This window comes from Arachis stenosperma, chromosome 3 (genome assembly GCF_014773155.1).
Source record: "Arachis stenosperma cultivar V10309 chromosome 3, arast.V10309.gnm1.PFL2, whole genome shotgun sequence".
Classification (NCBI taxonomy): Eukaryota; Viridiplantae; Streptophyta; class Magnoliopsida; order Fabales; family Fabaceae; genus Arachis; species Arachis stenosperma.
This window is the reverse complement of record NC_080379.1, coordinates 70,594,088-70,604,035: the sequence shown is the minus strand read 5'-3', so window position 1 is coordinate 70,604,035 and position 9,948 is coordinate 70,594,088. Positions and strand designations below refer to the sequence as shown.

Sequence of the window (9,948 nt, the reverse complement as noted above, 5' to 3'; positions counted from 1 at the left end):
AGTCTAGATCTCAAACCCTTCCTTGATCAAGTAGAAGACAAATGAAGAAGAAAGGAAGATGAAAGCCGTAGAGAAAACTTGATCCAAAACTCAATTCACTGAATTATGCAGAAAAATAACAAAGAGCAATCTTAGATAAAGAATGAAACAGAATTCCTTCACTCTCAATCCCAAATTTAAGACAGAAGAAAAAATAAGGAAGAGCTCCCCTCAAAGATGGAATTGATGCCTTTATATAGGCTTTACAAAATGAAAAATGAAAATGAAATTAAAACAAAATGAAAATCCAATTCTAGCGTTCTTGTGCCTTTGAGTCATGTTGATGGGCTTTGCTTGCTTTGTATTTGAGGGAGAATAGGTCTTGGATGGCCTTGATTAATTTGGTGAAGAATTGAATTAAATTGAATTTTGGCCCATATGTTGCTCCCAGGAGGCTGCCCTGCCCTTGTGGAGGGCAGGGCAGGAAAAATGAAGCTTGGTGCGAGCTTGGCGCGGCAGAATTTTCCTTGGTGCATATGATGCTGCCCTGCCCACGCCAAGGGCAGGGCAGGAAAGGTTTGGTGCACCAGGGACGTGAGTTGGTGCGCGCTTGGTGCTGCCATGGGAGAAAATTGGTGCGCGTTGGTGCTTCTTGGCTTCCTAGAGGTCTTGTGTTCGAAACTTGGTGGAGGAAGTTGTTGCAATTTTTCCTTGAATTTTCATGAAGAAAACACGACATTGCCCTCCAAGGGGCATTGCTCTCCTTGAGGGCAGACTTCCTTGGGTTCCTTGTGTCTCCTCTTCGAGCCTTGGTGGAAGCATTTTGGTTTATTTTCGCTTGTTTTGTCCCTTAAAGATGCCTTTCGTTCCTGCCTCAATTGTACGCCAAATATGGATTGCTATATATCGTGGAAAGCTCTGAATGTCAGCTTTCCAACGCAACTGGAAGCACATCAACGTCTGTAGCTCAAGTTATAGCCCTTTGAAGGAGGCATGGTCATGCTGTGAGCGCCCAGATTTTAACATAGCGAAAATTTTGCTTCCAATCCTCAATGTGCATCACGATTCTGCCCTTGCCAAGGGCAGGGCAGAATGCGTGCTGGCTGCTTCTTTCCTTGATTTGGTCATGGGCCACGCTTTTAAAAGCGGTGGCCTAAGGCTCCAAAGTGTACCCCAACTTCAAAGTGTACCCCAAAGCTCTTTTTTTCTCCTTTTTGTGCTTCTTTGCTTCTTTTCTTTTTTTTCTACAAGATTTATAAAATTAAAATATCAAGAAAATATATCATTTAAGTACAAAAAGCATTCAATATTTAAGCACAAATCATCAATTTCTTGTATGAAAAAGCATAGAAAATGGGTATATGATGACATGTCATCAATGGGGTTGACCCTGAGGTCTACAGACTTATGCTATTCCCTTTTGCTGTAAGAGACAGAGCTAGGACATGGTTGGACTCACAACCTAAAGAAAGCCTGGACTCATGGGAAAAGCTAGTCAATGCCTTCTTGGCCAAGTTCTTTCCACCTCAAAAATTGAGTAAGCTTAGAGTGGAAGTCCAAACCTTCAGACAGAAGGATGGAGAATCCCTCTATGAAGCTTGGGAAAGATACAAACAATTGATCAGAAAGTGTCCCTCTGATATGCTTCTGAATGAGCATCATAGGTATTTCTATGATGGTCTCTCTGAACTATCCAAGATGTCTTTGGATAGCTCTGCTGGAGGATCTCTTCATCTGAAGAAGACGCCTACAGAGGCTCAAGAGCTAATTGAAATGGTTGCAAATAACCAATTCATGTACACTTCTGAAAGGAATCCTGTGAACAATGGGACAAATCAGAAGAAAGGAGTTCTTGAGATTGATACTCTGAATGCCATATTGGCTCAGAATAAAATATTGACTCAACAAGTCAATTTGATCTCTCAAAGTCTGTCTGGAATGCAAAATGCACCTGGCAGTACTAAGGATGCTTCATCTGAAGAAGAAGCTTATGATCCTGAGAACCCTTCAATGGAAGAGGTGAATTACCTAGAAGAACCCTATGGAAACACCTATAATTCTTCATGGAGAAATCATCCAAATTTCTCATGGAAGAATCAAGAGAGACCTCAACAACAAGGTTTCAACAACATAATGGTGGAAGAAACAGGTTTAGCAATAGCAAGCCTTTTCCATCATCTTCTCAGCAACAGACAGAGAATTCTAAGCAGAACCCCTCTGACTTAGCAACCATGGTCTCTGATCTAATCAAGACCACTCAAAGTTTCATAACTGAAACAAGGTACTCCATTAGGAATTTGGAGGCACAAGTGGGACAGCTGAGCAAGAAAGTTACTAAACTCCCTCCAAGTACTCTTCCAAGCAACACAGAAGAAAATCCAAAAGGAGAGTGCAAGGCATCAATGGCCGAATTTGGAGAGGAAGGGAGGAAAGTGAACACCACTGAGGAAGACCTCAATGGGCGTGCACTAACCTCCACTGAGTTCCCCAATGAGGAACCATGGGAATCTGAGGCTCAAAATGAGACCATAGAGATTCCATTGGACTTACTTCTGCCATTCATGAGCTCTGATGAGTATTCTTCCTCTGAAGAGGATGAGTATGTCACTGAAGAGCAAGTTGCCAAATACCTTGGAGCAATCATGAAGCTAAATGACAAGTTATTTGGAAATGAGACTTGGGAGGATGAACCCCCTTTGCTCACCAAAGAACTGGATGACTTGTCTAGGCAGAAATTACCTCAAAAGAGACAAGATCATGGGAAGTTTTCAATACCTTGTACCATAGGTACCATGACCTTCAACAAGGCTCTGTGTGACTTAGGGTCAAGTGTAAACCTCATGCCTCTCTCTGTAATGGAGAAGCTAGGGATCTTTGAGGTGCAAGCTGCAAGAATCTCATTAGAGATGGCAGATTGTGCGCGAAATTGTGACCACTACACAACTTTGCACAACTAACCAGCAAGTGCACTGGGTCGTCCAAGTAATAAACCTTACGCGAGTAAGGGTCGATCCCACGGAGATTGTCGGTATGAAGCAAGCTATGGTCACCTTGTAAATCTTAGTCAGGCAGACTCAAATGGGTATAGTGATATACGAATAAAGCATAAAGATAAAGATAGAGGTACTTATGTAATTCATTGGTAGGAACTTCAGATAAGCGTATGAAGATGCCTTCCCTTCGTCTCTCTGCTTTCCTACTGTCTTCTTCCAATCCTTCTTACTCCTTTCCATGCAAGCTTATGTAGGGTTCACCGTTGTCAGTGGTACCTCCCATCCTCTCAGTGAAAATGTTCCTATGCTGTCACAGCATATGGCTAATCAGCTGTCGGTTCTCGGTCAGGCCGGAATAGAATCCAGTGATTCTTTGCGTCTGTCACTAATGCCCGCCTGCTAGGAGTTGAAGCACGTCACAGTCATTCAATCATTGAATCCTACTCAGAATACCACAGACAAGGTTAGACCTTCCGGATTCTCTTGAATGCCGCCATCAGTTCTTGCCTATACACGAAGACTCTGATCTCACGAAATGACTGGCTCGTTTGTCGGCGAGCACTCGGTTGTCAGGCGATCAACCATGCATCGTGTATCAGGAATCCAAGGATATTCACTAGAGCCTTGATTGCTTGTAGAACAAAAGTGGTTGTCAGTCACCTTGTTCATAGGTGAGAATGATGAGGAGTGTCACGGATCATCACATTCATCAAGTTGAAGAACAAGTGATATTTTGGACAAAGAACAAGCGGAATTGAATAGAAGAACAATAGTAATTGCATTAATACTCGAGGTACAGCAGAGCTCCACACCTTAATCTATGTGTGTAGAAACTCCACCGTTGAAAATACATAAGAACGAGGTCTAGGCATGGCCGAATGGCCAGCCTCCCAATGATCTAAGAACTAGATGTCCAAAGATGATCAAAGGATCTAAAAATAATCCAAAGATGAAAATACAATAGTAAGAGGTCCTATTTATAAGAAAACTAGTAGCTAGGGTGTACAGAGATGAGTAAATGACATAAAAATCCACTTCCGGGCCCACTTGGTGTGTGCTTGGGCTGAGCAATGAAGCAATTTCGTGTAGAGACTCTTCTTGGAGTTAAACGCCAGCTTTTATGCCAGTTTGGGCGTTTAACTCCCATTTAGGTGCCAGTTCCGGCGTTTAACGCTGGAATTTCTGAGGGTGACTTTGAACGCCGGTTTGGGCCTTCAAATCTTGGGCAAAGTATGGACTATCATATATTGCTGGAAAGCCCAGAATATCTACTTTCCAACGCCGTTAAGAGCGCGCTAATTGGGCTTCTGTAGCTCCAGAAAATCTACTTCGAGTGCAGGGAGGTCAGAATCCAACAGCATCTGCAGTCCTTTTCAGTCTCTGGATCAGATTTTTGCTCAGGTCCCTCAATTTCAGCCAGAAAATACCTGAAATCACAGAAAAATACACAAACTCATAGTAAAATCCAGAAAAGTGAATTTTAACTAAAAACTAATAAAAATATACTAAGAACTTAACTAAAACTACTAAAAACATACTAAAAACAATGCCAAAAAGGGTACAAATTATCCGCTCATCACAACACCAAACTTAAATTGTTGCTTGTCCCCAAGCAACTGAAAATCAAATAAGATAAAAAGAAGAGAATATACTATAGACTCCAAATTATCAATGAAACTTAGCTCCAAATTAGATGAGCGGGACTAGTAGCTTTTTGCCTCCGAACAGTTTGGCATCTCACTTTATCCTTTGAAATTCAGAATGATTGGCTTCTTTAGGAACTCAGAATCCAGATAATGTTATTGATTCACCTAGTTAAGTATGATGATTCTTGAACACAGCTACTTATTGAGTCTTGGCCGTGGCCCAAAGCACTCTGTCTTCCAGTATTACCACCGGATACATACATGCCACAGACACATAATTGGGTGAACCTTTTCAGATTGTGACTCAGCTTTGCTAAAGTCCCCAATTAGAGGTGTCCAGGGTTCTTAAGCACACTCTTTTTGCCTTGGATCACAACTTTATTTCTTTCTTTTCTTTCTTTTCTCTTTCTCCTCTTTTTTTTCTTTTTTTTTGTATTCATGCTTTTTCTTGCTTCAAGAATCATTTTTATGATTTTTCAGATCCTCAGTAACATGTCTCCTTTTTCATCATTATTTCAAGAGCCAACAATTTTAACATTCATGAACAACAAATTCAAAAGACATATGCACTGTTCAATCATACATTCAGAAGACAAAAAGTATTGTCACCACATCAAACTAATTAAGCTAGTTTTAAAGATGAATTCGAAATCCTGTACTTCTTGTTCTTTTGTAATAAAAACAGTTTTCATTTAAGAAAGGTGATGGATTCATAGGACATTCATAACTTTAAGGCATAGACACTAAGACACTAATGATCGTAAGACACAAACATGGATAAACATAAGCACTAATTTTCGAAAAACAGGAATTAAAGAACAAGGAGATTAAAGAACGGGTCCACCTTAGTGATGGCGGCTCTTTCTTCCTCTTGAAGATCCTATGGAGTGCTTGAGCTCCTCAATGTTTCTTCCTTGTCTTTTGTTGCTCCTCTCTCATGATTCTTTGATCTTCTCTAATTTCATGGAGGATGATGGAGTGTTCTTGATGCTCCACCCTTAGTTGTCCCATGTTGGAACTCAGTTCTCCTAGGGAGGTGTTCAATTGCTCCCAATAGTTTTGTGGAGGAAAGTGCATCCCTTGAGGCATCTCATGGATCTCATGATGAGTGGGGTCTCTTGTGTGCTCCATTCTTTTCTTAGTGATGGGCTTATCCTCATCAATGGGGATGTCTCCCTCTATGTCAACTCCAACTGAATAACAGAGATGACAAATGAGATGAGGAAAGACTAACCTTGCTAAGGTAGAGGACTTGTCCGCCACCTTATAGAGTTCTTGGGCTATAACCTCATGAACTTCCACTTCTTCTCCAATCATGATGCTATGAATCATGATGGCCCGGTCTAGAGTAACTTTGGACCGGTTGCTAGTGGGAATGATTGAGCGTTGGATAAACTCCAACCATCCTCTAGCCACGGATTTGAGGTCATGCCTTCTCAATTGAACCGGCTTGCCTCTTGAATCTCTCTTCCATTGAGTGCCCTCTTCACAAATGTCTGTGAGGACTTGGTCCAACCTTTGATCAAAGTTGACCCTTCTAGTGTAAGGATGTTCATCTCCTTGCATCATGGGCAAATTGAATGCCAACCTTACACTTTCCGGACTAAAATCCAAGTATTTCCCCCGAACCATAGTAAGATAATTCTTTGGATTCGGGTTCCCATTTTGATCATGGTTCTTGGTGATCCATGCATTGGCATAGAACTCTTGAACCATCAAGATTCCGACTTGTTGAATGGGGTTGGTAAGAACTTCCCAACCTCTTCTTCGGGTCTCATGTCGAATCTCCGGATATTCACCCTTTTTGAGTGAAAAAGGGACCTCAGGGATCACCTTCTTCAAGGCCACAACTTCATAGAAGTGGTCTTGATGCACCCTTGAGATGAATCTTTCCATCTCCCATGACTCGGAGGTAGAAGCTTTTGCCTTCCCTTTCCTCTTTCTAGAGGTTTCTCCAGCCTTGGATGCCATAAATGGTTAGGGAAAAACAAAAAAGCAACGCTTTTACCACACCAAACTTAAAAGGTTTGCTCGTCCTCGAGCAAAAAAAGAAAGAAGAGAGTAGAAGAAGAAGAAATGAGGAAGAAGGGAATGGCTTTGTGTTCGGCCAAAGAGGGGGAGAAGTGGTGTTTAGGTTATGTGAAAATGAAGGGGTGAAGAAGGGTATATATAGGAGAAGGGGGGGTCATGGTTCGGTCAAGTGAGGGTGGGTTTGGGTGGGAAAGTGGTTTGAATTTGAATGGTGAGGTAGGTGGGGTTTTATGAAGGATGGATGTGAGTGGTGAAGAGGAAGAAGGGATTTGATAGGTGATGGGTTTTTTTTTTGGGGAAGAGGAGTTGAGGTGATTGATGAATGGGTGAAGGAGAGAGAGAGAGTGGTGGGGCTGGTGGGGATCCTGTGGGGTCCACAGATCCTGTGGTGTCAAGGAAAAGTCATCCCTGCACCAAATGGCATTCAAAATCACGTTTTGAGCCATTTCTGGCGTTAAACGCCGGGCTGGTGCCCATTCCTGGCATTTAACGCCAGGTTCTTGCCCTTTTCTGGCGTTTAACGCTAGTCTGGTGCCCCTTTCTGGCGTTAAACGCCCAGAATGGTGCCAGACTGGGCGTTAAACGCCCACCTGCTAGCCTTACTGGCGTTTAAACGCCAGTAAGTTCTTCCTCCAGGGTGTGCTGTTTTTCTTCCTGTTTTTCATTCTGTTTTTGCTTTTTCAATTGATTTTGTGACTTCTCATGATCATCAACCTACAAAAAACATAAAATAACAAAAGAAAATAGATAAAATATAACATTGGGTTGCCTCCCAACAAGCGCTTCTTTAATGTCAGTAGCTTGACAGATGACTCTCATGGAGCCTCACATTTTCTCAGAGCAATGTTGGAACCTCCCAACACCAAACTTAGAGTTTGAATGTGGGGGTTCAACACCAAACTTAGAGTTTGGTTGTGGCCTCCCAACACCAAACTTAGAGTTTGACTGTGGGGGCTCTGTTTGTCTCTGATTTGAGAGAAGCTCTTCATGCTTCCTCTCCATGATGACAGAGGGATATCCTTGAGCCTTAAACACCAAGGATTCTTCATTCACTTGAATGATCAACTCTCCTCTATCAACATCAATCACAGCCTTTGCTGTGGCCAGGAAGGGTCTGCCAAGGATGATGGTTTCATCCATGCACTTCCCAGTCTCTAGGATTATGAAATCCGCAGGGATGTAATGGTTTTCAATCTTCACCAAAACATCCTCTACAAGTCCATGAGCTTGTTTTCTTGAGTTGTCTGCCATCTCTAATGAGATTCTTGCAGCTTGCACCTCAAAGATCCCTAGCTTCTCCATTACAGAGAGAGGCATGAGGTTTACACTTGACCCTAAGTCACACAGAGCCTTCTTGAAGGTCATGTTGCCTATGGTAAAAGGTATTGAAAACTTCCCAGGATCTTGTCTCTTTTGAGGTAATTTCTGCTTAGACAAGTCATCCAGTTCTTTGGTGAGCAAAGGAGGTTCATTCTCCCAAGTCTCATTTCCAAATAACTTGTCATTTAGCTTCATGATTGCTCCAAGGTATTTAGCAACTTGCTCTTCAGTGACATACTCATCCTCTTCAGAGGAATAATACTTATCAGAGCTCATGAAAGGCAGAAGTAAGTCCAATGGAATCTCTATGGTCTCATTTTGAGCCTCAGATTCCCATGGTTCCTCATTGGGGAACTCAATGGAGGTCAGTGCACGCCCACTGAGGTCTTCCTCAGTGGCGTTCACTTCCTCTCCTTCCTCTCCAAATTCGGCCATGTTGATGGCCTTGCACTCTCCTTTTGGATTTCTTCTGTGTTGCTTGGGAGAGTACTAGGAGGGAGTTCAGTAACTTTCTTGCTCAGCTGTCCCACTTGTGCTCCAAATTCCTAATGGAGGACCTTGTTTCAGTCATGAAACTTTGAGTGGTTTTGATTAGATCAGAGACCATAGTTGCTAAGTCAGAGGGGTTCTGCTTAGAATTCTCTGTTTGTTGCTGAGAAGATGATGGAAAAGGCTTGCCATTGCTAAACCTGTTTTTTCCACCATTATTGTTGTTAAAACCTTGTTGAGGTCTCTCTTGATTCTTCCATGAGAAATTTGGGTGATTTCTCCATGAAGAATTATAGGTGTTTCCATAGGGTTCTCCTAGGTAATTCACCTCTTCCATTGAAGGGTTCTCAGGATCATAGGCTTCTTCTTCAGATGAAGCATCCTTAGTACTGCTTGGTGCACTTTGCATTCCAGACAGACTTTGAGAAATCAAATTGAATTGTTGAGTCAATATCTTGTTCTGAGCCAAAATGGCATTCAGAGTATCAATCTCAAGAACTCCTTTCTTCTGATTGGTCCCATTGTTCACAGGATTCCTTTCAGAAGTGTACATGAATTGGTTATTTGCAACCATTTCTATTAGCTCTTGAGCTTCTGTAGGCGTCTTCTTCAAATGAAGAGATCCTCCAGCAGAGCTATTCAAAGACATCTTGGATAGTTCAGAGAGACCATCATAGAAAATACCTATGATGCTCCATTCAGAAAGCATGTCGGAAGGACATTTTCTGATCAATTGTTTGTATCTTTCCCAAGCTTCATAGAGGGATTCTCCATCCTTCTGTCTGAAGGTTTGGACTTCCACTCTAAGCTTACTCAATTTTTGAGGTGGAAAGAACTTTGCCAAGAAGGCATTGACTAGCTTTTCCCAAGAGTCCAGGCTTTCTTTAGGTTGAGAGTCCAACCATGTCCTAGCTCTGTCTCTTACAGCAAAAGGGAATAGCATCAGTCTATAGACCTCAGGGTCAACCCCATTAGTCTTGACTGTGTCACAGATTTGCAAGAATTCAGCTAAAAACTGATGAGGATCTTCCAATGGAAGTCCATGGAACTTGCAATTCTGTTGCATTAGAGAAACTAATTGAGGCTTAAGCTCAAAGTTGTTTGCTCCAATGGCTGGGATAGAGATGCTTCTCCCATAGAAGTCGGGAGTAGGTGCAGTAAAGTCACCCAGCACCATCCTTGTATTGTTGGCATTGTTGTTGTTTTTGGCTGCCATGTCTTCTTCTTCTTTGAAGAATTCGGTCAGGTCCTCAATAAAGAGTTGTGCCTTAGCTTCTCTTAGCATTCGCTTCAAGGTCCTTTCAGGTTCAGGGTCAGCTTTAACAAGAATGCCTTTGTCTTTGTTCCTGCTCATATGAAAGAGAAGAGAACAAGAAAATATGGAATCCTCTATGTCACAGTATAGAGATTCCTTGAGGTGTCAGAGGAAGAAAAATGGAAGACAGAGGTAGAAAATTCGAACTTATCAAAGAAGATGGAGTTCGAATTTT

General features: G+C 42.1%; 2 non-coding genes across 2 annotated transcripts; one reads left to right on the top strand and one right to left on the bottom strand.

Moving 5' to 3' along the window:
- Positions 1 to 1,518: 1,518 nt before the first annotated feature.
- Positions 1,519 to 1,626, bottom strand: LOC130971009 (small nucleolar RNA R71). Its single transcript, XR_009082248.1, has one exon. It is a non-coding gene; the product is annotated as a small nucleolar RNA R71 (small nucleolar RNA).
- Positions 1,627 to 9,161: 7,535 nt separating this feature from the next.
- LOC130970948 (small nucleolar RNA R71) lies at positions 9,162 to 9,269 on the top strand. Its single transcript, XR_009082191.1, has one exon. It is a non-coding gene; the product is annotated as a small nucleolar RNA R71 (small nucleolar RNA).
- Positions 9,270 to 9,948: the final 679 nt, after the last annotated feature.